This window comes from Diabrotica undecimpunctata, chromosome 11, assembly GCF_040954645.1.
Source record: "Diabrotica undecimpunctata isolate CICGRU chromosome 11, icDiaUnde3, whole genome shotgun sequence".
Taxonomy (NCBI): domain Eukaryota; kingdom Metazoa; phylum Arthropoda; class Insecta; order Coleoptera; family Chrysomelidae; genus Diabrotica; species Diabrotica undecimpunctata.
In genome coordinates, this window is record NC_092813.1 from 30,885,607 (window position 1) to 30,907,603 (window position 21,997).

Below are 21,997 nucleotides of genomic sequence, written 5' to 3' on the forward strand. Positions count from 1 at the left end.
TATTTAATTATTAGATGGCCATGACTCTGAACTTGAACATAATTTTTAATACATACAAACATTTTAAAATTACAATTTCTTGCATATCTAAATTTAAAATCACTTTCCTCTTCAGTATTAATTAATAATTTTGATTTTCCCTATCTACTACTTAATATTTTATAAGATTATCAACAGTCAACATGAATAAATATGAATCTTTTAAAACGAGTAAATCGATACTCACCGAAGGGACCTCAGACGTTCAGATACAATTAGCGTCTCTTTGTAAAGACAATGAAGTCGACTTTACTAAAGTAACAAGACATTTACTCAACACAGACACTACACATTACTCCCCTGAGTTAGTGATAAGTTATAGTCTAAAAAAATCATTATGAAATTGACTGGCCAGTGTGAAAACCAGTGCCAATAAAACACAAAACACACACACACAAAATATTTTTTTCGTTGAGACTTAAAATAATGATTAATAACAATAATTACGGGAAATTTGTATGTTTATAAAAAGAGTTTTATGACATTATGCTTAAATGATAATATTTGATCTAATTATATGTACCTATACCTATATACAGTTGTGCTATGCTTGGCTATTATTATGCCGGTCCTGGCAGCTTTGGTAGCTGTGATAATTAACTAACAATAGAATATTTACAAGGGATTATTCAGGTTTACAGCTGTTATTAAAACAACTTTTCTAATGAGACACTAAATTTCTGGATAAAGTATACTCTCTGCCGAACTCCCTTGTCAGTTCTTAATACCTCTGTATTTTCTTGGACGTTATGCATATTACTAACAACTGATACACATTTGACACCTCTCTCTTTACATTTGCTTACAGAAAGATCAGCGGAACAAACTGAATCAGATTCATTCATTTTGAGTCTTTTATTTAGACATAAATGGTTTCTTGTCTGTCGTATTGTTCCACACGCAAAATGTTTTTTATCCAGTAATTTTTGAAATAATGGAATTGTTGAGAAGAAGCTGTCAAAGTAAAAGCAATAGCCCTTGATTTCAAAATGGCTTGCAAAATTTAAAGCAACGCTTTCTCCTAGAATAGTATTTGAGTCCCTTTCAGATTTGCCCTAATAAATTTGGAAATTAAGTAGATATCCAGTTTCTACGCACGCTAATACCCATATTTTGAAGGCTCGTTTTATAGGCTTCATAGGCATATACTGCTTCATTAACGTTCTGCCTTTGAAGCCAATCATACTCTCATTGATTAAAATGTATCTGGATGGAGAGAAGGTTGTTACAAATTTAACTTTCAGGTGTTGTACAATTGGTCGAATTTTGTACAGCTTATCAAAATTCTGGGATCCAGAAACAGGCATTTTTGTAGTATCATTTACATGAAAATAACGTAATATTTTTAAAAATCGTTTCAAAGTAAAAACGCTGGTAATTCTCTCTACATGAAAATTAATATCATTTAGCCAGTAGGATTTGCTTGACAAAGAATGGAATCCCATAATGATAAGAATACCGAAAAATGCACTAAGCTCATCTTTGTCTATATTCAATGAGATATTTGCCAATGAGGTATATAAATTGGATTCATCAACTAAGTTTTTGGCAAAATAATTCATCAAAAAATATAGTAAAATATGTTATAGGTGTAGCATTGTCCACATTTATGTTTACGTTACAATGTCGAACTCTTTCACTAAAGTCAAAAGTTAAATACAACAATTAGGACTTTTCCCTTTTTTACCAAATAAAATTAAAGAGTAAAGAATTAGCAACATTTTCTGTATCATTTCTGGATTCAGCTTCTTCTTAATCTTCACTCTCAAATGGAACACAATTATCAGTCATTTTCCTCTGTTGATTTGCCAAACATGGACCGAATGTTGGATCTGCATCGAAATCATTGAACGTGCTCTCTATTTCATCATCTGAATGACAATCATTCAAATGACTGCTTGATGAAACATTATTCGGATGACTAGATGACGGCGCATCGATGCACCAAATCTGATCACAAAATGCTGCTACGACAACTTGAAGAAAATCCTTAGCATCTGAGATTTCTTCAAATTCAGACGGACAGTAATTTTCTGCATCATCTGATAACAGCTCCATTACTACCTGGTTTACAAGAGCTTCTAGATCATTTCGGTTTAGTGACCTCTTGTCGTTCAAAGACATGATTACCTGCAACAAAATATGATGTCAATAAGTTTTATTGACAAATAAATCTAAATAAATAATTAAATTATTTAGTTTTGCTTTAGAATAAAGGAAAATGAATGTATTACTAAACAAGCTTAAGTTACCGTCGCAATATAGGCACATGGACATTAGGATAAATACGCATAATAAATTTTCGCAAACGTATAACACAAAAATATAAACAATCAAAAGATACGAGTATCCTCTCCATAAATAATAAGTATTATTACTTAATTTTCGTTAACATAAAGAAATATAAATTTATTACTAAATTATGTACAGGTTATGATGACAATCTTGAGGCATGAATATTATGATAAAATGATTACCAAGAAACAAATATATATATATATATATATATATATATATATATATATATATATATATATATATATATATATATATATATATATTGTTACGTAAAAATATGAGTCATATTTAAAAACCTGTAAACATGTTTTTTTATTCACTAATATGTTGTAGATTGTACGAGAAATTCTAGCAGCTGGCAGGAAATTTACCTGAAAGAAAAGGTCGAAACGATGACCCGGATTGACCTTCTAGTATAAATCAGAGGGATTCTCCTGAATTCTAGGCCAGTTGTATTTTCATATATAATAACGAATTTTTCATTGAAGGGGCCAGTTAATATCTGAAGACCGCGCCCGCGATTTTAATTGTTACGCTCGGCTATATAAATTATCTATTATTCTTTAAATAAATTGATATAAATTATTGTGCTTTTTAATAAATTAAAATAAGAACCTTTTAATAAAGACATTATAAATTAAATAAAGACATAAATAAATTTCATTTCATTGGTGTCAAAAAGTGAATATAAAATAAATGTGAAAATGGCTACGATTTATGAGCTGACAGTGACTAATTTAAGAAGACATCTTGAAGATAGGGAATTAGCTTCTACCGGGAAAACGGCTGATTTAGTCCAACGACTAAAGAACGCTTTAAAAGAAGAAGGTCTAGATCCAGAGACTTATATATTTGAAGATGCTGTCCTCTCGTCGATTTCGAAAGTTTCTGGTGACATCGCATCATTAGAGAACAAAGTTTCTGGTGACATCGCATCATTAGAGAACAAAGTTTCCGGTGACATCGCATCATTAGAGAACAAAGTTTCTGGCGATATTTCGAAAGTTTCCGGCGACATCGCCTCATTAAAAAACAAAGTTTCTAACGAGATTTCTTCTCTGGAAAGTAAAGTTTCTGCTAACATCTCTAAAGTCACTTCTGAGATGTCTGCTCTTGACGATAGAGTGTCTTCATTAAAAAACCAAGTTGCTGCCGATATGTTGGCCTTCGAAGAAAAGATATGGAAAGGAAGATGGAGGAAACAGGGACAGCAGAGAGAGGAAACAATCCAATTACAGTGGAGACAAAAGAAGAAGAGACGAAATGTAAGTTGGAAACACGGCCGAAATTTGAAGGAAGTGGAGGTTCTGTCCATGTGAAAGTCCCAACTTTCGATGGAAAATCGTCATGGAACAACTACATGAAACAGTTCGAATCAGCCGCAAGAGCGAATGGATGGTCTGAAAAAGAAAAGGCTGTAAACCTGACTATCACTCTTCGAGGAGATGCCTTAGATGTGCTTCAGACCATAGCCGTAGAGGAGACCGATGATTTCGAACAACTCAAGAAGAGGTTAAATATGCGATATGGCCACGAACATTTGGAGCATGTATATCAGTCGCAGCTTAAAAATCGTAGACAGAAGAAAGAGGAGGCTCTTCAAGATTATGAGGTAGATATTGCCAGATTAGTACGATATGCTTATCCAACAGCTCCCGAAGACATGATGGAAAAATTGGCAGTTCAAACGTTTATTGATGGTCTTCGTGATCATGAAATGCAGAGAACACTACGATTAGCTCGTCACAAGACGCTGGTTGATGTCTTATCCGCCGCCCTCGAATACGAGTCAGCTACGCAGGCCTCTGGAGGGTACAGTAAAGTTAGGACTTTAAAAGAGGAAGGAGATGAAGATAAACTTGACCAGCTCGTTAATATGATTAAGAGTATGACATACAAGAAAACGAAGACCATCAGATGCTGGAATTGTGGCGAAATAGGACACGTACGAAGCTCCTGTAAGCACCCTAGGTACGACGCAAATCAAGAAACTTACCACCAGGAAAACTAGAACGGGTCAGTCTTAGGGGGGCAGCTTTGACCCGGAACTTTTCCAAAGACCCTCTCATACTAATAGCTTCTTTGAAATGTCGTGAAGATAGTGTATATGTAGATGGAGAAATAAATGGTAAAAGACCTACGTTGTTGGTGGATACCGGAGCGACCAGAACCATTATACGCCCAACAGTTATAAACAGCCGTAAGAAACTGTTACCAACGAGGTTGCGACTTCGGACCGCTACTGGTGAAAATGCCAATATTCATGGAGAAATCCAGGTACAATTGGGAATTGGAGCAGAAAAGTTCGTCCATACTGTTATAGTTGCTGACATCGAAGAGGATGTTATATTAGGAATGGACGTTATGAATATGCATGGATTCCAATTGGATTTTAAGAATAAGGTAATCAAAGTTGGCAACGAGGAGGTATTTCTTCATCCACATAATGACAACACTGTGCAAGCAGCCATTACAGAAGATACAGTCATGCCTGCGAGAAGCGAAACGATCATAGTAGCGCGACTACAGGGAATTGTAGACGAAAGGACACCTGTTATGATGGAGCCTTGGAACCACGACGATGAGATTGGCCGTGGAATCATAATTGGAAAGGAATTGGTGACTTCGGCTTAAGAAATTCTTGTGAGACTTATCAATGTCAACGACTACCCAGTGACCATCAAGAAAGAGACAAAGGTAGGAACGTAACTTGTGTACCTGTTACATCCATAATCCGTCAGGCGACAACATCTGATAATTCCAACGACAAATTCGACCAAATGGTTGCAGTTGCTGGACAGTCTCTAAATCAGATTGAGAAAAGAAAATTAAGGGAATTTCTTCGGCAGTATCGTGATTTTTTCGTACCGAAAGGAGGAAAGACGGGAAGAACTACCGTTGTTAAGCATAAAATTGATACTGGTAATACTAAGCCAATTCGTCAAACAGCTCGACGATTACCACAGGCGAAAAGAGAGGAAGCTGAAACGATTGTTCAGGAAATGAAGAAAGACGGGGTGATAGAACCTTCTACGAGCCCATGGGTCTCTCCGGTGGTCCTGGTTAAGAAGAAAGACGGAACGACGACGTTCTGTGTGGATTACCGTTTGCTGAATAACGTTACCAAGAAAGATAGTTATCCTTTGCCTCGGATCGATGACACATTGGACACATTGGCTGGAAGTAAATTGTTTTCTACTTTGGATTTGAAGTCTGGATACTGGCAGGTAGAAATGGACCCAGTAGATAAAGAAAAGACAGCCTTCACCACACGATCTGGATTGTGGCAGATTGTTGCAATTCAACGTTATGCCATTTGGACTCTGTAATGCTCCTGCGACATTTGAGAGGCTTATGGAAAATGTGTTAAGAGGGTTATCTTGGAAAACATGCCTGGTTTATTTAGATGACATAATCGTCTTGGGGGAGACATTCAAAGATCATTTGAGGAATTTAGAAAACGTTTTTAATCGACTTAAAGCTGCCCAATTGATGCTAAACCCCAAGAAGTGCCAGTTATTTCAAGGTAAAGTCAATTATCTGGGTCATATAGTCAGTAAAGAAGGAGTGGCCGTGGATAAGGGAAAAATCGATTCCATTAAGGAATGGCCAAAACCAACTGACAAACACCAAGTGAGAAGTTTTCTTGGACTATGTACTTACTACCGAAGGTTTATTAAGAAGTTTGCAGATATCGCTAAGCCATTAACGCGACTTACAGAGAAAGCAAGAGAATACCGCTGGGTTACAGACTGCCAAAATGCCTTTGAGACCTTAAAAAAACATCGAATAACAGCACCAATTTTAGGGTATCCACTGCCAGAAGGAGAGTTCATCTTAGATACAGATGCAAGTAATGTGGGAATTGGAGGAGTGCTGTCTCAGATTCAAGGAGGACAGGAACGAGTCCTCGGATATTTTAGTAAAGTTCTTTCAAAACCTGAGCGGAATTATTGTGTCACGAGAAGAGAACTTCTAGCAGTAGTAAAATCAGTAGAGCACTTCTATCAATACCTTTATGGTAGGAAGTTTCTAATCCGAACCGACCATGCCGCCCTTAAATAGTTGATGCAGTTTAAGAATCCAGAGGGTCAGATAGCCAGATGGATCGAACGACTCCAAGAATACGATTTTAAGATTGAGCACCGGGCCGGAGTTAGCCACAGAAACGCTGATTCTCTTTCCAGAAGGCCATGCCCAGCAGAGTGTTCCCACTGCAACAAAACGGAATCCAAGAAAGCAGCAGTGCTAAGAACGACGATTGTCAACGACGACTGGACGCCTACTAAGATAAGGGAAGAAGAAGAGAGAGATCCAGTTATACAGAAAATCCGAAAATGGAAAGAGGAAAACCGTCGACCACCTTGGCAAGAAATATCAAACCTACGCTCAGTAGTTAAGACGTATTGGGCCCAGTGGGACTCATTTATCATGGAAGATGGCTTGCTCAAACGAGTCCTGGAAAATGATGACGGTTCAGAGAAGAGAAGACAGTTGGTGATCCCAAAGAGCAGAATAGCCGAAGTACTTCGTCAGTTACACGACAGTCCATCAGGAGGGCATTTTGGTGTAAAGAAAACCCTTCAGCGAATTCGGGAACGGTTTTATTGGATGAACAGTTCCGACGACGTAAAAGACTGGTGTAAGAAATGTACTATTTGTGCTACGAGTAACGGGCCTTACCGAAAAAGGAGAGCTCCTATGAGACAATATAATGTTAGAAGCCCGTTTGAAAGAATAGCTTTGGATATCGCCGGGCCATTTCCAGAAAGTGAAAATGGAGGCAAGTACATGTTGGTAGTAATGGATTACTTCACTAAGTGGGTCGAGATTTACGCACTTCCAGACCAGAAGGCCGCCACCGTTGCAGATAAGTTGATCCAAGAATATATCAGCCGATTTAGAGTGCCTTTGGAGATCCATAGTGACCAAGGCAGGAACTTCGAAAGCGATCTATTCCAAGGAATATGTGATAGACTAGGCATGAAGAAAACAAGAACTACCGCGTATCATCCGCAATCGGATGGTATGGTAACGAATGAATAGGACAGTTGGCAAGTATTTAACAAAGATGGTGTCCGATCATCAGCGAGACTGGGACCAATACCTTCCGTTCTTCACAATGTCCTACAGATCTGCTGTTAACGAATCAACAGGCCAGACACCAGCCAGAGTCCTATTCGGACGCGAAATGCGACTACCTTGTGATCTACAGTTTGGGTGTCGACCTGGAGAAGATGTAGCAGGTGAAGATTATGTGATCGAAATACGAAGAAGAATGGACGATGTACATGAGTTTGTCCGTTCCCACCTTCAGATCGCTAGCGACAGAATGAAGAAACGGTGCGATACACAAGCCGAAAAGGGTTGCTTTAAGAAGAACGACAAAGTATGGCTGTATAATCCCAAGAAACTAAAAGGTTGTTCTCCCAAATTGCAGCAGTTTTGGAAAGGCCCATACTTAATTATGGAAAAGATCAACGATGTCATCTACCGAATAAGCAAGATTCCGAGGGGGAAACCGATGATAGTACACCATAACCGGCTGGCGTCTTTCGAAGGTGACCACGACGTAGATGAAGAAGTGGAAGTAAACCAAGTCCAAGATGTTTCTGACCTCACGTTTGAGGAATTCATGGGTGCCTATGGAGGTACCGGTAAAGCAAGACATGGTGTTACCACTGAAGAAAAGCAAGATCTACTCGCGCTTCCCGATGACTACTCGCTGGCCCTTACCATCCCGGCCAGTATCAAAGACGCACCAGGGTTGGCATCCGTTTTTCGAAGGAAGTTTGGTCGAGTTGCAGAACTTCAATGCCAAGTGCCAGCTCCCGGTAAAATTCTGAAACTCGAAGATGCATCACGTTACCTTTTCTACCTGGTAACAAAAGACACTGCCCGTGACCAACCTACCTACCGAGATGTATGGGAAGCTTTACTTCAATTAAGAGAGCACGTACTAGAGTCCGACGTGCAAAAGTTAGCCATGCCAAAGTTGGAGTGCCGCCAATTAGATTGGAGGGTTATCTGAAATATGGTGGAGGAGATCTTTAAAGACACCGAAGTCCAGGTGTTAGTCTGTTGCAATCCGCATAGTTACTGGTGCGGAGAGAAAACCGTCCCTTGTCATTTTTATACAACTGGAAGTTGTAAAAGAGGGTCCAGTTGCCGATACCAGCATACCGTTCCAGTTGCAGTCCCGACAAGGTTCCAGGAGGAACCATCTTTTGAGAGGGGGGCAATGTTACGTAAAAATATGAGTCATATTTAAAAACCTGTAAACATGTTTTTTTATTCACTAATATGTTGTAGATTGTACGAGAAATTCTAGCAGCTGGCAGGAAATTTACCTGAAAGAAAAGGTCGAAACGATGACCCGGATTGACCTTCTAGTATAAATCAGAGGGATTCTCCTGAATTCTAGGCCAGTTGTGTTTTCATATATAATAACGAATTTTTCATTGAAGGGGCCAGTTAATATCTGAAGACCGCGCCCGCGATTTTAATTGTTACGCTCGGCTATATAAATTATGTATTATTCTTTAAATAAATTGATATAAATTATTGTGCTTTTTAATAAATTAAAATAAAAACCTTTTAATAAAGACATTATAAATTAAATAAAGACGTAAATAAATTTCATTTCAATATATATAAAAACTACTTCAAATGCTTGTGAATTAAGTATCTATTAATTTATTACGTACCTTTATTGTAAACAACTCAAATCCAACCAAGAATAAACTAACACGTGTATTTACTCAATTCACACGAAAAAGTATGTAGGCGGCGGGTACCACTGGTCGCACTATTTACCGGCCAAACATAAACCGGCCTGATATGCGCGCCAATATTATTTTTTTGGTTAATATGAGAACCAGTGACACTCGCTACAGTCAATGGAAGCTACTAAAATCAAAATCGCTTGGGTGCCGTATAATTTGGAACTTTAAAGCCAAATGGTAGGTATACCACTACCATTATCACTTAACCTTTAAGATACGAAGACTGGGTCAGGCGTGACCCGAAATTTACCGATTTCTAAACATTTCATGAAATATTTTTTTTACAAATCCGATTGATCGTAAGTTCTCCTTATTTGTTTCAATCTATTTTTTCGTGTATCATTCGTGAACATTCAAACTACAGTTTTTCCTCTACGTAACATCTATGACGCCGGGTCAGTCCTGACCCGGTCTTCGGATTTCGAAGAATATTTGCAATATGTTTGTAGGTACACGTAAAACGCAGCCGTCTCTGTTTACCAGTGAACGTATTCAAGGCCAAATGATTATGTTTGTAGAGATATTAGTAGATAGAAGTTAACCTTGGGAGTCAATGTAGTGTCTATTAGGCATATTCTATGAGAACGTCCGAGACAAGAGGTCTTACTTTGGTGTAAAGCGGTATTTCACGTTTGTTTATAAATTTAATTCAAAAATCGATCTTAAAGTGTGCAGTATTATATCAAAATGTGGAAAAAGAATTAGCCTTTAAGTAAACCTGAGTTGTATGCCTTACTCCTATCAGATAGCCAAGAACATGACTTTGCTGAGCTGGATGAAAGTCATAGTGAAGCGAGTGATAATGACGGTTGTGAGCCAGAAGCATATGAAGGTAATTTATCAATTACTGAACTCGAGAACGAGGAAGTTTTAGCGACAACTTCTGAAAGTACAAATAGTAAAAGATCTAACGCGTCTGATGTTATGTGCGAAGGACGAACATGGCGTTAGTTAGCTCCAAAAAAGGGTAAGACGTTGGTATGTAATTTATTACAGAAAAACATAAGTCTAACTACGAAAAGTCAAAATATTGAGACATGCAGGGATGCCTTCAATTTACTTTTTCTGATAGCATAATGTCAATGATTCTCGAGTATAACAATAAGAGAGCTATTGAGTTCATAGCTGCGTATAATAGTAAGAACGAGACGAAAATGAAGGATTGGATTGACGTTGATCTAGTCGAACGGCGTGCTTTCTTTGGTATACTTACATATATTATGTGGAAGGTTCAGAGAGTCTCATGAGAAGGTGCATGATTTATGGTCCAATACAAATAATGCATTTACGCGTCCTATTTATACAACATCTCTAAGCCGGGATAGATTTATAAGTATTTTGAAGTATATTCGCTTTGATAATTTGGATACGAGAGCAGAAAGAATACAACGAGATAAATTAGCTCCTATTCGAGAAATTGCTGATCTATTTACCAAAAATTGTAGGAAATCATATGAACCTTTTGATATGTTTCTAAAATATATCTCCTCAATAAATATAAATAACTTTAGTAATTTAAATAATATATAACATCACTATTTCATTTAACAAACAATCACATATACCTTAATCCTATATCATCTGTTAACATCTCTCCCCTCAAGAAACTTCCTCGTTAATTGTCAGAAGTTACAACATTGACCGAAGATCACACATTATCAGCAATACAGAATAGTTTGAACTATGTATCACGAATCTTTATTTAAAAATACTTGTACCGGAATGTAAGTAGTATTTTGTTATTTCTAATTTATTACAATTCAACAATTAATTCAAAACCAATTTGTGGGTTTTCTACTTTGTGTGCTAAATCAAATTTATGCATATTAATAAACACAGACATGTAATATTGGCATAATTACTATAACTTTTTTGATCTATATCTTTAAAAGGCAGCACCCTAATATGGTCTTTTTATAATTTCAGCATTTAATTTACTTTGTACCGTTTGACCTGAAGATATTTTGCAAATTTTAGAAAGCGAAACCAGTCGTTTTGGGTGGTAAAATTAAATTGATTGTGAGTAAGTCAAAATTTATTTCTTTTACCTATTTGAAATGGAGTCACACAAGCAACACATTTATGATTTTAATGGAAGTATTTTTTTTAGTTTAGTTTAGTTTACATTTAATTTAATAAATTTTTTTAATTTTAGAACACTTTTTACTTGTTTTTTTCATCAAAAACTTATTCTCATTCTTAAAGTACTGACTAATTTTAGGTAACTTTTATTTTTTTTTTCATCAGATTTTATTTTTCTCTTTCGTTTTCCGATACCACTTAAGATATTTATTAGAACTAGACATGTTGATATTTAACTTTCACAATTAACTTTACTTGGCTTTAGCACAGTAAAATTACGAAAAATGTTTAATACATACTTACTTGCATAAAAATCTAGGACATCCCCTAACACCATACGTCGTTAAACTGCAAGCACAATAAAAAATGTACTTCAATTAACTAAGTGTTAATAGACCAGTCTGTGAGCAAATCATTGATTTTATATTACAGTCTTATATAGATATTTGAAGGTTTTGAAAGTTATATAAGGAAAAACTGATGAAAAATCCGTGAATTTGCTTTGTTCGTCATCAGCTACCGCTGTAGTCATAGACCTTTTAGAAATTTAAATACCTGTAATAAAGCAACCAAAGTATTGGTTCTAAAATTGATCGTTTTTGTATGAATGCTTTTAAATCGTTATTATTTATTTGAATTTGTATATTGGTTCTATCTAAAGGTAACTGCTTTTAAGTACTTATACAGAATTTATACCTTTTAGTAAATTTTGTTAAAAACATTATTTCACATATGAGCTCGGGTTTGGGGGACCCTTCAAGGCAGGGGCCTGCGGCATTGTGCCACTCCTGCCACGCCATAAATATGCCTTTGGAAATAAGTAATTTTATTAAAATATTTTGTATTCAAAACTATGTTTATTTTAATTTTCAAGTTCTCGTTTATTTCCTGCCTTTATCTGCGACAAGTAAAATAGACTGAATCTTATAATGTGAATACAAAAACTATACAACTTTTACAAAATCGTCAACTTTTTTATTAATAATAATGATAATTATTCCATCATGGTACAGAATATCCAAAAACTTATGTAGGCTTGGGTAATATGCCGAATTCGACAGCGTAGTTAATAACTACGTGGTAAAGCAAAGATACAATTTTTTAATTAGGTTACCTTGTATATTTTCGCATCTTCCTCTTTAAATTTAAATTCCCTGTTCTTAAATTATGGAGTTTTACAGTACTATACAAGGTATTTTACGAGTTATGGCAATTTTTGTTTAGACATTGCTATGAAATAAACGTATAGAAGGATTATTTTAATAATTAGTTTACATAATAAGCTAAACTATGTGTTTTGGTTTTCAAATAATTTTAACATAAATCATTGTATATAGGGTTAACTACAAAAAAATTACGATTTTCGCATATTTTTTAAATATATAAACCTTTATTTTATTTAAAAAAACAAATAAAATTCCTAGTGCCTTTTATGTACTGAAAATGGCATATGAGATGCAGATATGAGAAAGATAAAAGAAATAGAAAATTACCGGGTGGAACCGGGTTCATTTTTCTAAAAATCGAATTTCCCACAACTTTTACAAGGTAAAATTTTTTGTTTTCACGATATGTCGTTATGACTTTTTCCTACTACTAGTAAGTAGTAGGAACTACTAGTAATCATTGGCCCATATTTTTTGACGGCCGTGTGAATGGTACTATATATCTGGATTTTCTGAATAATCATTTGTCATTACTACTGCAAAATGTTCCACTTAATATTCGACGAAGTTTGTGGTATTTACACGGCGGTGCTCCAGTTCATCACGTTCCTCTTATTCGGCGGGTGGATTGGCAATAGAGGACCAACTGTTTGGCCACGGCAATCACCAGAATTGTAAAAAATTGATTTTTTTATATGGGGCTGTATAAAAAACCTTGTGTACCAGACGCTTTCAACAATGCCAGATGGTATAAAAATATAATCAGAAAAGCTTTTAATAATATTTGCTTTCAAATGTTAAGAACTGCGACTCGGTCATTTGAAAATCGGTTACAAACTTGCATAGACTTTGGCTGTGGACATTTTGAACATTTACTTTAGACTTAAATTTCCTTTAAAATCCACAAGGAAAATAATTCCTGTAGCTGGCTGTATACCACGTATAACAAAAGAGGTTAGTCTTTGTATGTGGGTATATTTTATTTTATAAAAACCCTTAAAAGGGGCAACATTACAAGCACGAACGTTTTCGGAACAACTGTTCCATCATCAGGTTAAATAACAGGTTACCATGCCTGAGCCACTAAAATATTTGGGTAAAAACCCTTTAAAATGTAATGTGTTACCAAAGATTGTACATGTTGTTGATTATATTATATGATGTTTAATATTTTAATTAGATTTTACTTCAGGTAACATACACCCATGCTTAAGTGAGTTCCAGTGTCCGGAGAGTAAACCTCTTCAAACGGACTACGGCTGGTAACTGAGTTACCGTATTTTAACCTGATGATGGAACAGTTGTTCCGAAAACGTTCGTGCTTGTAATGTTGCCCTTTTAAGGGTTTTTATAAAATAAAATATACCCACATACAAAGACTAACCTCTTTTCTTTAAATTTCCTTTATACCACAATTATTGTTAGTCATTGCATTTTTGTTGGTAACTGACCCAGTGCCAGCAACATAATTTATTCATTTTTCAAAAGCTCTTTTGTTTGGCCCCTTCCGTTAAATAAATCGTTGTTTCTGGAAGCAAGTGGAAAATTTCTCAAATTTTTTCCTAATACCCAGATATTGTCCTTAGTTTTAAAAATGAGAATGAAATTCTATAGAAGGAAATAATAGACATGTCACACAGACTGCTTAAAAGGATGATAATATAAAAACTGTCATTTTTTCAAGTGGCCTTTTACTTATTATTAATTGCTCGTCACAATCGAAAATTATAAATGTTTTATTAAAACTTTCTTGCCTTTGGGTATGGAATCATACATGCCCATTAACTCGGCTCACGGAGCACAGACTCATCTTCTCTATCGCTCACGTGGGTAACTCCAACCTGGCGCGTCCAAGCCGCGGGGGTGGACATCTATCACTTCAGTAGGCCGGAGTGAATAGATGACTAAGTTTAGGTTGGGACCCAGTTCTGTGGGGTATAACACGGACCCCTGCCTAGGGATACAGGTGAAGACCACAACGGTAGGCACGGCGGAGAATAAGATCTTCGGTACGGCGCGGATGGCGGAAGTGGCATCCCTGGATTTTAGGGATTGTATAAAATCAATAGTAGCGGCTGATCCAGAGTGGACGGCTACGAACAGCGTCTGACCCAGAGTGGGCGGCTGAATACTAGGTCCTCCAAAAGGGGGTTCTGGCGTCAGGCGTTAGCAACCTGGCACATAGAAAAAACCTCAAGAGCTGAAAAACAAAGGGCAAAATGAAAAAAACAAAGATTAATCCCCGGGTGGTAACTCACACCTCTGAAGGAGGGAGCCCCATCGGATACGGGAGGGGGGGCAGTTTTGCTTTAAGTGAAAGAAGCCCAGCTTCAAAACTCAACCAAATAACAACAACAACAAGAAAGAAAAGCCAGAGAAAACTCGCACTCGGCACATGGAACGTACAAGGATGGCGAACAAAGGACAAAGAGGTAATAGCGGAATTCGAAAGAATAAAACTAGATATAATGATAATGACTGAGACGAAAAAGAAAGGAAACGGTACCGAAAAAATGGGAGAAGTCATTCACTGTTGGAGCGGAATTGATAAGAAAGAAAGGGCAAAAGCAGAAATTGCAATTATACTGAAAAAGAAATGGGAACACGCAATCGAAAACTGGGAACCAATAAACGAAAGAATTGCCAAGCTTAACTTAAAAGTATACGGAAGACAAATTATCTTACTAGCAGTATACGGTCCAACAGAAGACAGCCCAATTGCAGAAAAAGAACAATTTATAGAACAACTGCAAGAAGAAATCGAAAAGAGAAAGAAGAACCAAGAAATAATTATCGTTGGTGACCTAAATGGAAGAACAGGAAGAAAAGAAAACGGGAGAACAGTTGGTAGATTTGGAGAAGATATAATGAACGATAACGGGGAGAGATTGATTGAGTTATGCGAAATAAACCACTTAAAGATCACAAACGGCTTCTACAAACATAAAGACATACACAAATACACTTGGACACAAGAAACAAGAAAATTGAAGTCTATTATTGATTATGTTATAGTAAACCACGAAAGCTAGATAAAAATAGAAGACGTGAGAGTAAAGCGAGGCGCAGAATGCGGCACAGATCACAAACTAGTAATCGCTTGGATGGAATTCCCCTTCATATGGACCCAATAGAAACCGACCCAGGAAGAGTCTGACCAAGTTACGGCTCCGGCTACACCTGTCAATACGTGCTCAACACAAGAAAAGAAATTTAAAATCAATTTATTAGAAGAAGACTCAATAAAAGACCTATATAAGCGAAGATTGGACCAAAAGCTAAAAGAGTTTCGGTATGAATCATTAGAACAAACATACGAACACATAAAAACCTGCATGAAGACAGCAGCCCTAGGAGCTCTTGGAGAAGTGGACCAAAAATACACCCACCAAACTACGAAATTAATTGAAGACACACTAACATGCATAAAAGAGAAAAAAGAACTCCATATAAAATACCTGAACACAAAAAACTATGAGGACTTGAAACTATACAGGAAAAAAAATAAAGAAGTGAAAAGAAAAGTGGCAAATGAAAAAAATGAAAGATGGGAAAAAACATGCACAGAGATAGAACAGCACATAGGAGGAATGAGAAATTCAGAGTCATGGCGCATCTTAAAGTCGCTCCAAAGAAATAAGACAGAGAAAATCAAGATCGGTCAAATCAAAGAAAACGAATGGCAAGAATACTATAAAAAATTGCTAACCGAAGACCGCCCCGAATTCAAAGAATCAGAAATAGACGGAATAGAAATCTACACACATGACGAAATCGAATTAAGCCTAGCTGAGGTAAAAAGAACGATCAAAACTCTAAAGAACAAAAAAGCAGAAGGTCCCGGCGGAATACCAAATGAATTGATAAAAAACGGATCGGAAAAGTTATTCCGTATAATACATAAAATGTTTTAGAGAGCACTGAATGGAGAAGACTTAGCGGCAGAATGGACCCAAGCATGTATGACATCAATATACAAGAAAGGAAATAGAAAAAACTGCGAAAAATATCGGGGAATCAGCATTATATCGTCTATAGGCAGACTGTATGGAAAGACCATAAAGGAAAAATTAGAAATATATATACAAGATAAAATTGGAGAAGACCAGGCAGGTTTCACAGCGGGGAAAGCATGCTTAGATCACATTTACACGGTCGAACAACTAATAGAAAAAAGAATGGCCAAAAATAGATTCGTCCATCTGGCTTTTGTTGATCTTAAGAAGGCATATGACTCAATACCTAGAACCAAACTATGGGAAGCAATGGAAGACATCGAAGTTCCACGAAGATTAATAAACGCGGTAAAAGCACTCTACAAGAATAACGAAGTAGCTATCAAAACGGGCAATAGAATATGCAGTCCATTTAAGACGACAAAGGGACTACTACAGGGTTGCTCCACATCCCCCACCCTGTTCAAAATATTCCTGGAAAAAACCCTGAAACCATGGAAAAGAAAGTGCGAAGGAATGGGTATACCAGTAAGGAACGAATATCTATATACGCTAAGTTTTGCCGACGACCAAATAGTGATCGCACAAGACGAGGATGACCTCAGTTTTATGATGAGAAAACTGGAGCAGTAATATACAAAGAATGGGACGGAAATAAACCTAAAGAAAACTGAATACCTAACAACGGAGAATACAGTAATAAAACAGCTGGAAATAGACGAAGGTAAACAAATCAAAGGAACAGACAAGTATAAGTATTTAGGCTTCATAATATCAAATAAAGGAACAACGGAGGAAGATATAAAAAATAGACTAGGACAAACAAGAGACTGCATACGAAAATTGAACCCGGTACTATGGGATAAGAACATCGGCATGAAAACAAAGAAAAAAATATATAATACCATGACAAGAAGTATACTCACTTATGGGTGTGAAAATTGAACAATAAATAAGAAAACCAAAAACAAAATAAGAGCAACAGAGATGGAATTCCTAAGGAGAAGCTGCAGAGTAACAAGAAGATATAGAATAAATAACATGGAGATTAAGAGGAGAATTGGAATGAACTCCGACATAATAGACTACATCGAACAGAAGAGGTTAACCTGGTACGGACATGTCAGAAGAGCAGACCAAAATCGGTGAATAAATAGAATAACAGAGTGGAGCCCGATAGGAAGAAGAAAGAGAGGCAGACCCCAAAGATCTTTCAGAGATGAAGTGGACGAAGCAATGAGTAGAAGAAACCTACAGGAAGGGGACTGGATAAACAGAAAAAATTGGAGAAAACGGTTGAGTGAAAGAATACAGTGAAAACTGTGGAAATCCTTGTATATATATAAAATTTTCTTGGTAAGGAGCTTTTTTTGTTAACAGGGTGCTTATTTCATAGCGATGTTAAAATAAAACATGGACAAAATTTGATGAATATCCTATATAGTAGCGTAAAACTTCATATTGTAAAAACAGTGATTAGAGAGGAATAATTGAAATATGAGAGAATAGATAGTGTGTCCCACTCAAAAAATGTTTGCTTTACCACGTAGTTATTAATCACCGTATATATATTTATCATATATTTTATTATTTTATATATGAATTATTATATCAACCTAAAGTTTTTCTAAATATCTTTTTTGGATAGTCTGTACCATAATGGAATTAGACCACTGTCGCACAAAAAACTCACTCAGTATATATATTGATAGGCATATTTCAGTTGGTGCTACTAGAAAGATATAGACGGTAATTACTGTAAGATGTTTGTTATATATTTTTGGATAAAAACGAACCTTTATAAAGAGTAATTATTTTATGTTTATTTTAAATTTTTTCGCATAATGGCAATCAAATTTTCAACTTGCTAGGTTACGCTATTAATTCCAAGGAAAATGTTCTTCAATTAATTTTGGTGTATTTTCTCAGATTAGGTAACAGCATGTTTCGGACAGTATGGTTAATAATTTTTTTCGAATCCATAAAAATGCCGATTTGCTTATTTTTAAATGGACGTTCAGATGGTTTGATCTAATATCGCGTTCGGAAATTTTACCTGATTTTTACGTCCAAATTTATATATTCGATTTTGTCACTGCTAACCCTATACCGTGACGCGTTATAAAATTTGAATCAAACATCAGTGGCGCCATTATTAGCAACTATACTATAATTATAGTAGATATACCATAATTACACTCATTTTTATTATGTAATATTATGCCTTTACAATAATCCTTAAAACTATTATAATTTTTCTAAACCATATTTTTAGACCAAAAAAAACAAATGTTCTGTAATTAATTTTCAAATGTTTTTTATTTTATCAAAAATGTTGATACAGTAGAGTACATTTCAATATAGCGCTTCTACCGTATAATACATTAAATACTTCAATTGATTCATGTAAACATCTGCAACCTACACAGTGCTTAAAAAAATTGAAATATACCTAACCCCGATTGTGATGGATATACTCAATAACTGGTGTTTATATTACTTATTCTTTATTACTTACCAAATTATGGGTAGAACCAGTTACAAGTCAGTAATCATATTTTCAATAATTAACATTTAATCATAAGCCGTTACAAAAAATTGTATTACCATGCTGTATTGGCATTGCTGATCTTGTTGTTGGTATCAGGAGTAATTCTGTCAGGTCAGGCTATGAAGTTAAGGTATGTACATTGTAAAATGCTATGACATGCTGGATGAGCCATACAGTCTGTAGTCCACACTCCGAGGTATAAGCGGGAACACAAAGTGTATCAATACTCTTATGAAACGCACCTTGCAGATCATAAGGGCCTTCACATTTTACTCTTTTTCAACTTGTCTTGAGTAAAATGTCTTTAATATTTCCTATCAATCTCCCTTGGCTAACTCTTGTTTCTTCCGACCCTGAATGGCCATTAGAACTTCGAGGGCAGAAGGGTCACTATATATCCTTCTACTACAAACTCTAGTAACCCAACGATTATTGGTATAAGAGCTACATTTTTTAACCACGTTGAATTATTGAAAGCCACGAGATGACTACCACATAAAAGATCCGTAAGTATATCTCCAGGATACTATATTCCTGGCGATCCAGGAAAAAAATCCAAAAGAAATGGTGATAAGTACCGAGGACTCTTTAATTGGGAGAGGACGAGAAGACTCCCCCGAGACCCTCTGTCAGCCTATAAACGTCCCTAAAGTGAAAAGGATTAATAAGTGGAACATTCAAAGCATGTACCAAGCAGACAAGATAGCAAATCATTTTCTGCAATGCATACAAGTTAGATGGGTAGATTCTGAAGTAATAATTATACATGAAGACCATGTCATTTATTCGGGAGATGAACAAGAAATAGAAATGGCGTCCTTATAAGACAGAGATGTGTTATGGAAAATTAATTTAGTCCCTTCTAATATAAACATCATTAAAGTCTACGCACTGACATCCAATAGAAACTTTCTATCTGACTCCTGAAGATTACTTAAACTGAAAAAAACTAACCATAATGTTATCACAGAAAACGACAGAGAAGAAATAATGATCCAATTTTGCCAACACACGGATATGGTCGTAATAAATCCATTTTTAAAATTACATCCAGGAAGACTTTATACACGAAAAGCACACAGTGATACTCTAGACTAGAGGGAAATAATGTTGATTTTATGAACAGAAACAAGAGACGTCTTCTCGTCTCATAATTTATTAGTTGTAAATATCAACATACGATTCAAAATAATTCACAAGAAAATAAGGCTCAAAGAAAAACAACTTCCTGGAAAAAGTAAAAACAAAGCTTAATAAGAATTTTGCGAAAACATTTAAAAACACTAGTAGCAGCATAAAATAGTGAAACGAAATGAAGACATCTTTTACCATACTTTTACGTGAAAATCTTAAATAAAAAAAAGAAAACAAGCAAGAATGGATGAGGGATATTATATTGCAGAAGCTCTTTTAACGGTCTTGGGAAGATTCTCCGTCTTAGAAAATGGACTGGTCTAACGTCAGCTGATCAATTTCGAGCTGCTATGACTAGTTGACGTCTTCTACTCTCAGTAGAAGATATCATCTTAAAGAAGAAACAATTCTGTATATTTACAAAATAGATGTTTGCAAATAAGGTAAGAATGTTTAATAATTTTCTTGCTGAGTATTTTTAATAATTGATAAAAGTTATTCGGATGAAAATAGCGATACGGAGATAACGAATTTAAAAAATAAATATGACGATTTATTAACAACAGCTGCTGCAATTGCTTAGTAGTTTAATTTCTTATTTAATTTTCGTGTTAGTTTAAAATTTACCTCTTATATTTTAAAATAAATTATCTTTTAAATATTATGCTATTAACTTTTGATAAGTTTAAATTCATTAATTTTATAAATTTTTGCTTAGAACATATTCTTGATTTACATGTTGATATCTGCTTGGATTTTCATGTAATTTTCATTGTACAGTGAAATATAGTGTGTTTAAAACAGCAAGAGAACGGCGTATTTGGTGAATGAGCCCCTGTTGTATCTTATAAGACAACGATTCTAATATCCCTTCTGGTTATTTTTGTCTCTTTTATGGTGGGACGTAAGGGTGTCGTCGTACTGTGACGTTAAACGGCTGATTAAAATTGGAGAGATGACTAATACAAAACCATAAAAAACGAATATAGAGGCATTTCCAAAGGAACATTAGATCCTGTTTTTGTTGCTATTATTGAGACTTTGACGTACGAGACGTCAAATAAAAGGGGACTGGAACCGAGGGTAACAGAGAAAAAACATGGCAAAATTGGGCAATTATTCGGTATCTTTATTCTGCTCAGGGTAGTTTTTTGCTTTACTTTGCTACATTTTTGCAGTAAAAAAAAGATTTTTTCGTATTATTTTAATGCGCAACTACCTTTTGCATCGATTTGTTTATCTAAAAATGTTAATTTTTCCTGCAAAGTTAAAATATTTATTTACAGCTAGTAATCATATTAAGTTTACATTTTGCACAATATTTATTTAAATTATATTATCAACTTGTATAGAATCTCCTTTCGCACAGATACATACACAGATTTTCTACACACTATATTGTTTACTAAATTATATAGTTTTATTGTTTTTTTCAAATCTCTCATTTTCGTCCAAAAGTACCCCCAAGTTACTGCTATTTCGGTGTTCTCAAATATTATGACTTTTATGTTTGTCTTCTGCTAATATTAAATACATTTGTTTTTGGTTTAATTATTTTCGTTTCATACTTAATTCAGTATTCTTCGTGTTTTTAGATATTCTATGTGTCTCTTTCTTATTGTTAGCTGCCATCAAGTACCAAATTTAGAGAATAATACTTGTTGTGGATTTTAAATCCCTAATGTACTTTTTTTATTTATTTACGCTGTAACCACAAGGGTTATTAGCGACATAAAATACAATACAGGTAAAGTAAGAAAAATTACAATAATTGATACAGTCCTGAGTCTTTAAGATAACTTATTGTGTTTTTAATATTTATGTTTTTTCCTAAGGCTTCCTTTATATTATTTGGGATAGTGTGCTTCTTTCTTGCTATTTCATATGTTTTCCACTGAGTTAGTCTATGCTTCACGGAGAGTATTACTTGACAATTTTCACACATTGGCAGCACAGTTCGCGTAAAGAGGTGTTTATGTGTAAAAT